Genomic DNA, 13,239 nt, shown 5'->3' with positions numbered 1-13,239 from the left:
GAATGTCACATTATTCTGAGCGTATGGTTAGGTCATGATGACCACTGCACATGCAGAAATATTTATATAAACACCACATTTCCATTCTTTTTTCTAGTTCCTGCCTTGCACCTTCCAAGAATGGGATGGTTACATATTGTAAATACCTCCTACTCCGTCTTCTTCAATATTTCAGTACTTTATAAGCATCCACATGAACTCTTTACTTCACGATGGAGTCAGTGATTCATTTCACTAATGACGTGAGCAGAGATGAGGAAAGAATAATGTTTTCATGCAAGATTCAAAGACTGTTATGGAAACTGCTCACATGAGGAATGCTAGAGTGCTTACATCTACAGCTTCCATGTCAACAAAAATAACAGGCACCTTTTTGCTCTATTCCCAAAACAGCACTGTTAGTAAACCTGCAAAACTCTTAGGAGACTCCAGCAAAAAAATTCAGTTGCACTAGAGACAACTGCCAAATATGATCCTTCAGATCTCATTTCTCTATGAAAGGAATACATTATGTTAGACATGAGTAGGTGGAAACATAAGCCATTTAGGCAAAACATCTAAGAGACTCCTCTTTTCTCAAGAAAATAAACAATCTATTTTGAAAAAGTTGAGCATAAAATACTTTTCCAGTTATCATGCAATGCACACTACATACACTGTTTTCTACAGAAAAAGGAATGAAACAGAACAGTTACTGACCTAAGTACAAATGTGTGTCCAAGACAAACCTAAGTCCTTATTTTTTTAAATTAATTCAAGTCTTGAGTAAATTCAGTGGGACAAACTGCTTAAAATATGTTCAAAAGAATTCAGCCACAGGTTCACAATAATCTTTAAAATGCTTAATACTGTTTCATCATTACCACTTTCATTTTAAAAATTATTGGAAGATGCAGTGTTTGAATTCCTGCATCAGATAATTGTAGCTTTTTTTGAAAAACATGTCTTGAGAATAAGACAGCTGTTTATAGATTTTTTTTTAACCTAAAAATGACTACCATAATTTATCTACACTTTTGCTTTCCAGAAAAATACTTTGAATTTCTTCTTGTTTATCATTTCATTATAAGTTGTTTGTTAACCAATTTCATATTTGACATTATACAGAAGCATAAAGCCCAAGATGTGGTGTAGGACACACGCGGTGTAATTAGTACTGTACTGATCTTCAGCAAGATGAATATACCATTTACAAACACCACGTACTAAAGATGAAACAAAACCCAAGGCAGAACTTTGTTTACTGCATCAATCATAAAGCTCCATTTACATTACTGGATATTCTTAATGTCCTCACATAGCACCAAAAGGTTGTACTACATTAAAGGCAAGAAAACCCCCCAAACATAGCAGTAGGTTTTTATACAGAAAATGTATGTATAAAATAGAAATCAAAATTTAAGGGCCATAAATTAGAAATTGTCACAAGTAATTTTCTCTATTGTTGACTGACTTCTTGGGGGACTGGAATCTGTGGCTTTTGACTCTTGAAATAAACACTGCAATACTTTGTCACACACTCAAAATGCTATGCACATTGTCCTTTTTAGTTAAAAACAAACAAAGAAAAACAAGCAAACAAAAAACCCCTCTGGAAGGTTGAAATCAGAATACTCAGTTTGGACATGAATTGCGCAAACCACTGAATCACATCTGTATGCCTCACCAAAGCCAATGATCTGCTAACAAGTGCTTGTACATGAAGATAAGCAGGTAGGCAGAAAGCTACCTTCTTCACAAAGTAGTAAGACTGCAAGCACTGCTCTAACTTTCCAGTTTCTGGGTAGAACAAGGATATGTTGACAGTAATTGAAGTGTACTGCAGAGCAAATGTAATCTACTTCTTGTTTCAAGCTAACTATCTCTTATAGGGAATTAAAGATTACACCAGGAGGCAATGCTGTTCCTTGTACTGAAGCCTGAAAGATAGGAATCCTGACTTCCTAGGATTCCCAAGCATCTATTACTTCTACTTACTTCCAACCCAAACCATTCTATGATTATTTGCAAAATAAATAAGAGACATTCACTCAACTCTGTCTCTCTTCTTTCAGAAAGAACTCTTATGGAAAGCTGATCTTGGACCATTCTGCATTTGGTTTTATCAGTTGTTAAAGCAACACATCTTTTATATGTTTATTTTCAAAGAGCATAAAGATATAAATGGAAAGGGTTTAATATAGAACAAATGGGGAATGGTATTTTCACAGAAAACCGTAACGCGGAGCACATATCTAACCTGCACTGAGACCAACATGTTATACAAATACAGTACATAGCTCTCCCTTGTACCCAAAGACTATCTTTTGCTGGGCTACAGGGGTATATGTTGCTTTATTTCCATATACTTTTTGAATACTGCCCACCATAAAGGAAGATAAAAAGTCATTTAAAATTTAAACACCCAAGTGTTACAAGGGACCCCGTCATACCCTTATAAATTACTGCCAAATTACACTAGATATACTATTCTTGAAAACGTCTCATCTGTCCAAAACAAAATCATGCAAGTGGTGAAAAGAATCTAGTACTAGAAAGTTGTTCCATCATTGTAGACAATTTTCGTACCTAAAATTGTTCTTAACTATAAGATGCTTCAACTTTTAGATAAAGTATGAAAAAAAAGTATCCGTGGTGGATACCCTGTACAGAAGAGTAGGAACTATGCTACTCTAAACTCATTTAAACTTAGTTTTTCTAGTAAGAAGTAATCATTGCCTGGCCAGCACAGACTCAGTGGAACTCTTTTACATGCTATACTCCATATTCAGTGAGGTCTGCCTTTCAGAGCAGGGACCTGAATTCCAAGGAAAATATTTAGAATTTCATACCAGAACTTGTACTCTAGATTCTGCTCCACAACCCTTCTGTGACTTCTTTTTAGTTTACTCAAGTTTCTTCTTATTCTGAAATATATCTTCTACCTGGAGTTTTGGTTGGCTCCTTGCATTTGTGAGATAAGCAGGTACATTAAAAACAAACAAACAAACAAACAAACAAACCCTGAATATGAAACCTTGCTAACTCTGAAATAGAAGTCTTACAAAGAAAAGCACAAGTTTAAGGCTTAAAAAAACAAAAGATGGTAAACATACATTTACACAGACAGCAATTCAAGCTCCCCAGATTTAAAATATTTATCATTTACTTGCTTACAGGAAAACACCTTTGAAAAAGACTCTCTGTAATTATTTGTGCCAGAGGCCACTGGGCTTAATGACTAAGTACTCATTACAATGCAGTTCATTCCTGCAGGGACCTCCTAACTATGAAGGTACTTCAAATTGGTATTCTGCCTTTCTCTTAGAGAACAGCCTAACTATCTCCTCCTGCATCTGTGCATGGTCCAGAGGAAAGTACAAGCTGCTAAAGCAACTATTATGTAACAGAGATTACTCTCTACATTAGTAGCACTCAAAATGTTTTTGGGCTCCTGCTCTGCTCTGGTTCTGGCTATACTAGACTGATTAATTTTGGTACATGGTAAAAAAAGAACAGCAACTGTGCATTCAGCAGTTGGGTATCCTTGCACTATTCAGCTATATAGCTTATAAGGAATCACTGCATCTATGTATTTGGTATAGCTCCAGGGAATGATGCATGCAGAGCTGGTGACTTCCAAGTGAATGTTGCTCATGTTAACATCATAAAATGAGCAATGATGGAGTATCAGGCTTTTTAGCCACTACTTAAAACCTGTGCAGCCCACAAGATAAATAGAAGTGAGTGATTAAAAGAAAAGTTACTATAGTTTAGCAGCTAAACGAACATGGGAAGCAATTTAACAGTTCCTGTAACACTCCTGTCAAATATTTGAATACTCGCAATCATTAATGCCAGTATTTTATCACTCACTTTTAGAGCAGTACTGCTCTAAGCAGTCTGACCTAGCTTGAATTACCAAATGCTCCTGCAGCACAGGCTCCTGAGACATTCCTCCGTTCAGGATGCTCAGCAATGTTGATGCTTTTCTTTATGGTAGAAAAACACAGGAATCAACTGCCCGTTGTCACTTGCAAGGAAAGCTTAGGCTTATCTCTGTGAACAAGGCAAGTCTCAGCCGCTCCAGTAAGCAATGCCACCCCACTCCTTGAGGGACAGGAAGGCCCTGCATCATCCAGCTTTCAGCACTGTGGATTTTTATCACACAGTTACATTATTAGTTCTTTCCTCCAATCTGCCTGTCTCTTCCCACAGATACCACATTCAGAACTCATCCATGAGATCGCTGTCACAGCTCTAGAAGCAACGGTTAGTTTCTCCCAGTATAGTACTGTGCTTGAATCTCGTTTGTTTTATCGACAAGGAAGCCTGACAGCTGGCTCCCCCGCAGCTGGACAAGGCCGAGTGGTGCGGTAAGCTGAGGGAAGGCCTGTGCGGGTGTTACCATGGCACTGAGCCACCGCGCGGGCACTCACTCGGCCTGGGCACTGTGCTGACCACCGGCGGGTAGCTGCCCCGTGGCTTCAAGCTCAGGCGGCGGGAGCTTACAGCTGCTTAAAATCACATGGATGTGCCCTAACGCACAGTTAGTTAAAGGAATAAAACAGCAGCTTTGTGTCTCCAAACAACACACCCAAGTTCTTCATAGAAACGTATACCTGCATGACTAGCACCTCTCCCTGAACCCAATTTGTCTGTTACACTCCTTTGTCCAAATAGACAACCTTGGGGCAAAACCAATCTCTCAAACGATAATTATTAATTCCTCACACACTTTACACCTGTGCTGTGAATAAGATGCCGGGGAGAAAGCCTTTAAAGAACAGAATTTATGAGTATCATAATGGATAAATTATGGTCACACTGACAGCCTAAACTAATAAATATCCTAATACTTTAGTCCTTTAGCCTTAAAATAGTTACATTAGAACTGTCAATTTTTTCCACCTAACACCCTGCCATACCCAAAACACAGAAATTCTGCTGCTGAGTTGGTATGGCTCCACGCGGTGTGGGTTATCAGCAATTCTGCGCCAGGTCTTTGAAAGTATTCTTTATATGTCAGAGGTGCCTGAGAGCCCCCATATAGGACAGGTAGATGGGGGTGGTGGGGAGGGTTCTCCACTGCCAGGGAAGAAGTCAGAGGCACGGAGTCTGTCTGCACCTAGTGGTCTGGACTCAGAGAACACCTAAGTTGCTCCAGCAGTTCACGTCCCTCTGAACCAAATGCATTTCCAGTGCAGCAGTTTAGTAAGTATCCAAGAAAGGAAGCCCAGAGATTTTCTTAGTGAAATATGGAAGAACTGCTTTCACAATATATACTGCTCTATTTATGCAGTTCTTCTACCACTGTAAATACACACACATTACCAAGAACCCCAGATGATGGAAAGAATTCAGTGAGAATATTTTTCATCAGAAAATTCCACCTCTCACTTCTCAGATGTCATCACAGCAAGCTAAACCTGGAAACTAGGACTCACAGACCTTCCAGATAGCAATAATTACAGACTTAGTGGAGATACTGCCCATAGAACACAATGATACTTTTCCCATATTTCACCTCCAGCTAGAGCCTTCTGTGTTCTCGTAGTAATGACCTCTACATTTTTTCTGTCCATGATGAAGAACTACCTCATGATTTCTCCCTCTACTTCTCATTGTTTTATAGGCGATAACCATACTTTTCCCTCAAATTGTCTGATTGTCATAATTACAATATACTCAAAGCAACTATTTCCAACTTGTCCTAAATCTACAATTACCTGAATAGCAGAGCTGATCTATTGGACAGTTATACCAAAAAAGGGATCCATCTGTAAGTTCATTTGTATTTTAACTTAATCAGTCTGAGGGTTCAATGACTGCTAGGGCTCAATGTCCGAGATAGCATTTCCCTCTTTCAGTAGCAGTGACAGTAGACATCTTCTGAAACTGCACCATTAGTTCAAAGTCTGCTGGTGTTGTTTCAGACCCAAAGGGCTTGTATGCCCAATCATTTGTGTTTCCATATTGTATTAGTTGATCTAGCGAGAGCTATTATAACTTGAGGAGCCACGTGTTACAGAAAAGCTCCTCTATTTTAAGTAAGTTTGTCACTCGTTTCCTCCAGCTTCACGGTGAATTCACCGGAAAAGCTCCTCTGCAATTAATGGAAATTTTGAATTGTAGACCAATCCCAAACACATTTATGTTCCAAATTTTCAGCAGTGAATACAAAGAAGTTACATATCAATAGTAGATTTTAAACACTTGCCTGCATGAGGCACCAACTGTCACTGAGTACTTTATTTAAAACAAATCCATTTGCATGCTGTGATCACTGTCCGCACAAAACAGTTGCAAATTTTGGTATGTGGAATGAAAGCATGAAAACCTACTTTATCTGCAATATATCAAAAGTGTTCTGATAGAAAGCTGAAAAATATTGGTTTGATTAAGCAGCCCTTCAAAATCACTTTGTAAGCAGGGAAATTCTACAGCCAGAATCAACCAAGAGCACTTAGTCAAAATATCACTTATAACATACAAAGGATCTTTTGTCTCTGCAGCTACTACTCATGATTCTTCAAAAAAGTAAATAATGATTTTATAAAATCATGAAAGAAAGAAACATCTTTAACTTCATTCAATCCACACATTGGCTATTTAAGAGATGATCTTCCATCTGAAAAAAGAACTGTGTTTTCAGTATAAAATTAATCAAGAGCTTGGTTTCTTATGTATTCTATTCTTCTTCTTGAGGGAAGAGATAAATATAATTGCACTTCCTTTAATTAGTGGTGATGGCTTCTCTAAAAATGACTCAAGACCTCAAGACTTTTTTTCTTTTATCTCAAGATCAACTACTTTTTCTGTGGCAGAGAGAATTTATCTGTCAGATCTGATAAGTGGTAACTAGCACTGAAATCTGTCTTCAGAGTATTTAATGTTTGGATTCTATTATTGTAATGTGCTTTGGTAGTATACAAAGATTCCAATAGATACAACTCAATGCAAAAAGTAATCTGAAAAAATGTATTTAAGAAACTTAAATAAATAGATAATCCTGACACATTTTACATCCCAAAGGAAAGTGTTGATTTCTCTGAGGGACTCTGAACACATAATGCAATAACCTAACAAACAACCCTTCAAATCCAAACTAAATTAATCAGGTGATGGTATTTTACCAGTATCATTAAAAAGAAGAACCAGAACTAGGAAGCACAATGGGAAGTCTCCTGCTATTGAAAGGAACTCCAGTGCCTCTACATAGAGCTCTACAAAGAGCTTCATAGAATCAGGAAATTAATAGCTTTTTATAGGTCATGTCATCAGTATTACATTGTATTACTATGTCAGCAACTGCTAAGGAGACTTAATGTTAACATTTGGAGAGCTTCTTTTAGTACTCAAACCTTACTATTGATGAAGACCAGTAAGTGCAATCACCGTACTGACAAAGCTAAAATAGAAATTATGACCTTACAAATACTTTAAATCTTCAGGTACTTCCTTTCTGCATCACAAATTCACAAAGTGTGAAAAATGTAGTGATTAGGAGAAAGCCAAGACTAAAAATTGAGATTGCTCCACAACACCAGCTTTTTCATGTTAGGTTGCTCAGTGAAAGCTACAAAACAGCTGGGGCAGAACACACATTACAGCCTATGTTCTTCTCTTATAGCTATTTTTCAAACAACAAAAAAAATATGTAAAAGAGCATTTACTTCCATGAATAAACACCACATTTAAATGAATGAAAGCAAAAATGAAATGTCTGTAGGCAGATGAAAATAATAATTAATCCAAGTGTGCTCTCATACATTCACACTATCAGTATAAGTGCATACTAAAATACATTGATTTCTTATACGATGGTATAAACTTAAAGAAATACAAATGTTAGCGCTTATTAAAATGTTCCATTTTATAGTTCTAAAGAAAAATCTTGTATATTCTACTTCTGCACTGTCTCATTAAAAGTCATAAATTCATCTCTATGACCATGTATCTACCAGTTCACAGTTGTTGCAAACTCAGTTGGTTATTTTTTTCTTTGGCTGGTGAAATGGAATCCTTTAGTACTGACAAACTGCGACACAACAATTACACTAGTTATAAAAAGTAATCTATGAACAGTAACACTTTCAAGGACCACTGTAAAGAGAAATTAATATAAATGTACCAGGTAACCCTAGGTTGTAAATCCATATATTCCCTATACTGTGATACAGGGCCAATGTGAAATCACCCTTGTAATTACAAGTTGAAGATAAATTGCTTCCGTGTCATCAACTTATAACCATACCATTTGGTTCCTCATGGAAACAGTCAGCTGCAGCAATTTCAACTGTCTGTACTCAGTGCAGGCAGTCTCTAGCTCCACATCTTTGTGAAGGAAGCTCAGGTATGAAAAGAAGTGTGTGATTCCAAGTTTGCAGCTCAACTAACTTCTACTCAGGGCACTGCAAGGTATTTTGGCTACACTGGAACATCACAAATCATATTTTTATTATTTAAGAAGGACTAGAAGAAACCATGAAAATATATTATAAGTAAATTACAACCAATCTGTGCCTTGCAGAAGGTCATCACTAGGACTGTTTCCACACCCATCACATTTGAGAATTCCTGTGAGATTTTTCCTGCTGAACTACGTTAAAACAAAACTGAAGTCTTATTTTTCCTAGAGCTTAAGTTTGCTCTTAGTAGCATTCATGGGCTCCCTCAGAGGAGCTTCACAACAGTCACAAAAAAAGTGAATTTAGATTTGTTATTCTCCTTCATTCATACTGTTGTCTATTTAAAGTTGTATTTTACTTATAGTGGTGGTTTTCAGACAAAAGTCCTATTCAAACTGCGAAACAGTTGTTTGGGTTTTTAGTTGAACTGGGATAGGAACACACTAAAGATTTAAGCAAAAACATCTCAGACGGAAGCTATTGTTTATTACTTATTTCCATAGAGACTGGAAGCCAAATCAACCAAGATACCAAAGTGCTGCAAAAGTTACAAACACAGCACCAGTGACAAAGTGTTCCCCAAGAGCTCACAGGACAAAGACTAAGCTGTAACAGGTGAGCTAAACAAATGTGCTGGGTGGGGTTGGGAAGATGGAAGTAAGAAAAAGGATGTAAGAAATTCTACGTCAACTAAAAACTACGACCCTCCCTGCTGGTATCAGATTTTACTCACTGATTCATCTGTCTGCTATCCATATGCACAGAGCCATAGATTTTTCTAAGGAAGTCAATAATTGCCAGAAAGTTGCCAGAAACAATGCATCTTTGTCAAAAAATAATTTTGTAAAGCTGCCATCAATAATATGCATAGAATGAATCATACCAATGAATCAGGAAAAAAACACTGTTTCACCATTTAGGTCCCAACATTATTTCCTGATACATCTATGTTAGAGAATAAATTTGTAGAAACTGTTCGTTTTGATAAGAATTTGCTTTGAGTTGAAGCAGTGTGACTGCAAAGTGGTGTTCCTCCCCGTGGAAGAACCTGTACTGAAGCTGTGCACAAGGGGTCACCAAAGGCAGCCCATTTGCAGTTAAAGTTGTGTGTTTGTATACGTATAAACTTGTACACACAAATGCATACACCTAAACATGGTTCTTCAGCAGTCACTGCCCAATGCCCATGTACACTCTGTAAACCAAACAACTAGTGCAAACTCAACTGTCAGTGAAAATTAAATGTAGAAAAGCAGTTCTTGAACCCTAACAGACTGCAACAAACTGAAGGCCAGTGAAGCCTCCCTCTCAGGGCTGCAGCAGTCTGTAAAACAAAGGTATCATAAGGAAGTGAAGATCCTCCCAGTAACTTCTACTCTCATCTTTAACCTCTTCTGAGAAAGAGTCTTCTTTTCCTTATTAGGTCTTTTGTGAAAATAGGATACTTACTAACATTATGGCAAATTAGCGGGCTAATTTAGCAGGCTAAATTTTATTTCATCCAAACCTAAAACCATACAAAATAATGACCAACAAAGGAAGAAGATACTTTCACAACAGAAAATAAATGGCTGATGACCAGTAGCAAATGAACATTTGGCCCGATGCTAGGAAAGCTGCTGAGAAATTGATGAATTCAGCTATTAAAAATGGAATAAATGGTTTCAGCTTTAGGTAGCCAGTCAAATTTGGTTGTTTCACAAGTAAGAACTAATAGTGACAGCTGTTGAGTCCATAGTGGTCAAGTAACACTATGTGTCTTTCATTCCAGAAGACTCCTGCATTTGGCAACAGATAGTTTTTATTTTATAAACAACAACAGTTATTTTATAAACAACAAAACTAAGAAAAGGTAACGGCACACGTGCACCTAGCTGCGCACACTCTTGCCATTGCACGGTGGAGTTTGCTGCCTGCTCTGCACCTGCTCTGCTCATTGAGGGTTTCAGTCTCAAAGTCTGTCAAGCTGGTACTTTCCATAACACTACATTTACTGGAAAAAACGTAATGTGAAAAACGCAACCATCAGGGAAATAAGCATCCCTCTAGGAAATATCTAAGGTACTGTTGACCAGCATTCAAGAATAGACTAGCTACAAGTCTAATAACAAAAGCGATAGAAAGAGATAGAACTTTGTAGTGTCAACTTTTTTAACTTAATATTTTTCTTAATATTTTAGAATCCTACTTGAGACTATTAATAGAAATTAACTATCTTATTTAACTTGCCTTCATACAAAACTGCAACGACTGTTTTTAACTGAGAATCTAGGGACCAAATGACTGCCAGGCTGACGTATACTTGGTGCAAAGTTTTCAATGAAGAAGTTGAAGAAACGATTCTTTTTCAGCACCACCAATATTTCTTTCCACATCAGTAGTTCAAAACTTTGCTTAAGACTGCTGCACCTGTCTAGAAAGGGTTTTTAAAGCAAAAACTGTGGAGAGGAAAGCATCTAATTTATTTTCTTTCAGTTGGAATATTAACCATTCATTTCCAGCTGAGATAGCGAGAAGGACTTGCAAAGGTGCTGTAGGCACCAGTCTTTCATTGCACAGAATCTGCAAAGCAGCTGATACCGTGAACTATTTTTTGAGCAAAGTACTATTCATTTCAAATAAACATTATAACATTAGCCCATTTTTATTTACAAAAGGGCATAAGACTGTATCTATTCACAAATTACCCATACTAAGAACAAAACCTATGCATCCCAACATAACAAAACCCAGCATACAAAGTTCAGACACTCCACTTTTATCTGCATTGCCCTCCGCAGTTCTCCAAGTTGTGTTGCGTGTCCTACAGTAAGCTGCTTATCAATCCTAAAAATGGCGCTGCGCAGAAGCAACCTTAAACCAGTCCGTTTTATCTCACTTCATTTTGCACATTCTGCAGGCTTAAAAGTGAACTCTAGCATTTTTCACTTTTACTTTCAAGCCCAGGGTGCATAGAAATCAGGGGGAAAAGGCAGAAGCAGAGTGGTGAGTCCACTTACAGCATGACTTGCTGCACTGCTTTCAACTGAGGTCTATTTGTAGGCATGTATAATGCTATATATACATAGTGTATGCTTGTATCTTCTTTCTAAGGAAATTAACTAAGAAAGGATGGGTGCTGTCTGAGTGCTGATCTAAATGCACTCAAATTATATTGTTGCTGTTTGTTGGCTTTACCACCCAATACACCTAAGAAGATCTGTTCAGAAAACTGTTCAGCCGCACGCAGGATTAACTTGGTTAACTTCAGAATCTCGTGGCTGAGAGGCGTTCAGAGCCACACAATGAACGCTGAAGTGATGCATAAACAACTACCAGAATCAATCCTTTCCATGACTGATTTATTTCTCCATTCCTGTCTGGAGAATGGCTAGAGGTACAAAACACAGGCAGCTAGATAAAGGATACCCAATGCCAAAGGCAACAGAACGGTTTACCAGTAAGAGGCGCAAAGATCTTCACATACTTTTACATTGTAAAACCGAGTGCTTGTATTTATACAGCACCACTTCTCCATCATAAACATGGGCTTCATTTCTAGGCACTGGCAGGTATACCAAGAAGAGAGGAATTCATCTTACAAAATTCCAAGTCCTGCCTCTGTACAGGGAGAGACAAACATGTCAAGAAAAAGTAGAAAATGGAATTCAACTCTGGAATCAAGTCAGAGTTGAAAGAAAAACTACACAGCACCCAGCCTTAATCCCATTTAAAACAGCAACAGGCAAGAAGATCGGGAGCAGAACTCTATCCCTGTACAACTCCAGCATGTTTATTAAACAAACCGGTTTAATTTGTTTTCCAAATAAGTATTTATTTCCTGTAACGGAGACTAACTATTTTTGCTTAATGAAACTAAGCAAAACCAATCCGAGATAAAAAGGATCTGGGATCTGTCTCAGGTTTTGGGCTATGGACACGGTGCAGTACCATTTGTGTTTTGTTTGTTTTGTTTAAATTTGATTTTAAAGTAACACCTTGAATACCACCGTCACTTAAATCTCGTCATTAGCATCCTTCCTTTGAGGACGTGGAGAAAACGAAGGGTAGGGAGCCGAGGCAGAAACAGGTTACCCCCGGAGCGCCACGGAAGCAGCCGCTGAGAGCTGCAGAACTTGCGCAGCCCTCGCGCTACCCCCGGACAGCCCGGGGGGCGCCGGGCCCTGCCCGTGCCCTGGGAGCCGAGGCCAACCCCTCGCCCCCCGCCGCGCTCCTGTCCCCCGGCCGGCCGTGTGTGCGCGGCGCGGTGATTCACTTGCTTTTATTCCACGGAACCGATGATTCACCCCATCCATCGCATCACGCTAACCGCGCACATAAAGGATGGGGGGGGGGAGGCGGGAAGGGGGGGAGAAAAAAAAAAAACAAGTTCTTTAAACTTTGTTCTGCCGGAGCGTTTATTCGCGATGAGCACCGAGCCCGGCACCCCACCCCCCACCCCCAACACGTGCCGGGAGCTGCCGCCCCCTCGGGCGGGATGGGCGGCGCGGCGATGGGGACGAGCTCCCCGCCCGGGCCGGTACCTGCCGAGGGAAGGCAGGGCGGGCTCGTCCCTCTCCTCCCCACCGGCACCTTATGTAACCGGCCGCCCGGCTGCCACGGCTCGCTCCCGGAGCGCCCGTCACCGCCCGCCGTCCCCTCGGGCAGCCCCGAGCCCGCAGCCCGCTCCCTCATTAGCGGTTAATTAACGAGGAGAAACTTCCTCGGCGGCCCCCGCCCCAGCGGCGGCGCCGGGAGCGCTGTCACGGCCGGCGGCCGGCCGCCCCCCGCCCGCAGCCGCGCCCCGGCGGGCCCCTTACCTTCCCCCTGCGGAGGCCGCGGCACCCGCGGGCGCGTTGCGGGAGCGGGG

At 39.7% G+C, this 13,239-nt stretch overlaps 1 protein-coding gene across 1 annotated transcript in view; it reads right to left on the bottom strand.

Moving 5' to 3' along the window:
• The window catches only part of PCGF5 (polycomb group ring finger 5), a 60,656-nt gene extending 47,417 nt beyond the window's left edge, over positions 1–13,239 (bottom strand). Inside the window, exon 1 of the mRNA XM_035329300.1 lies at positions 13,190–13,239. The gene's annotated coding sequence lies outside the window, so the exon portion shown is untranslated. The remainder of the gene's footprint in view (positions 1–13,189) is intronic.

Source organism: Oxyura jamaicensis, chromosome 6, assembly GCF_011077185.1.
Source record: "Oxyura jamaicensis isolate SHBP4307 breed ruddy duck chromosome 6, BPBGC_Ojam_1.0, whole genome shotgun sequence".
Taxonomy (NCBI): Eukaryota; Metazoa; Chordata; class Aves; order Anseriformes; family Anatidae; genus Oxyura; species Oxyura jamaicensis.
The sequence above is the reverse complement of the archived record's forward strand: the minus strand, read 5'-3'. Positions and strand labels throughout refer to the sequence as shown.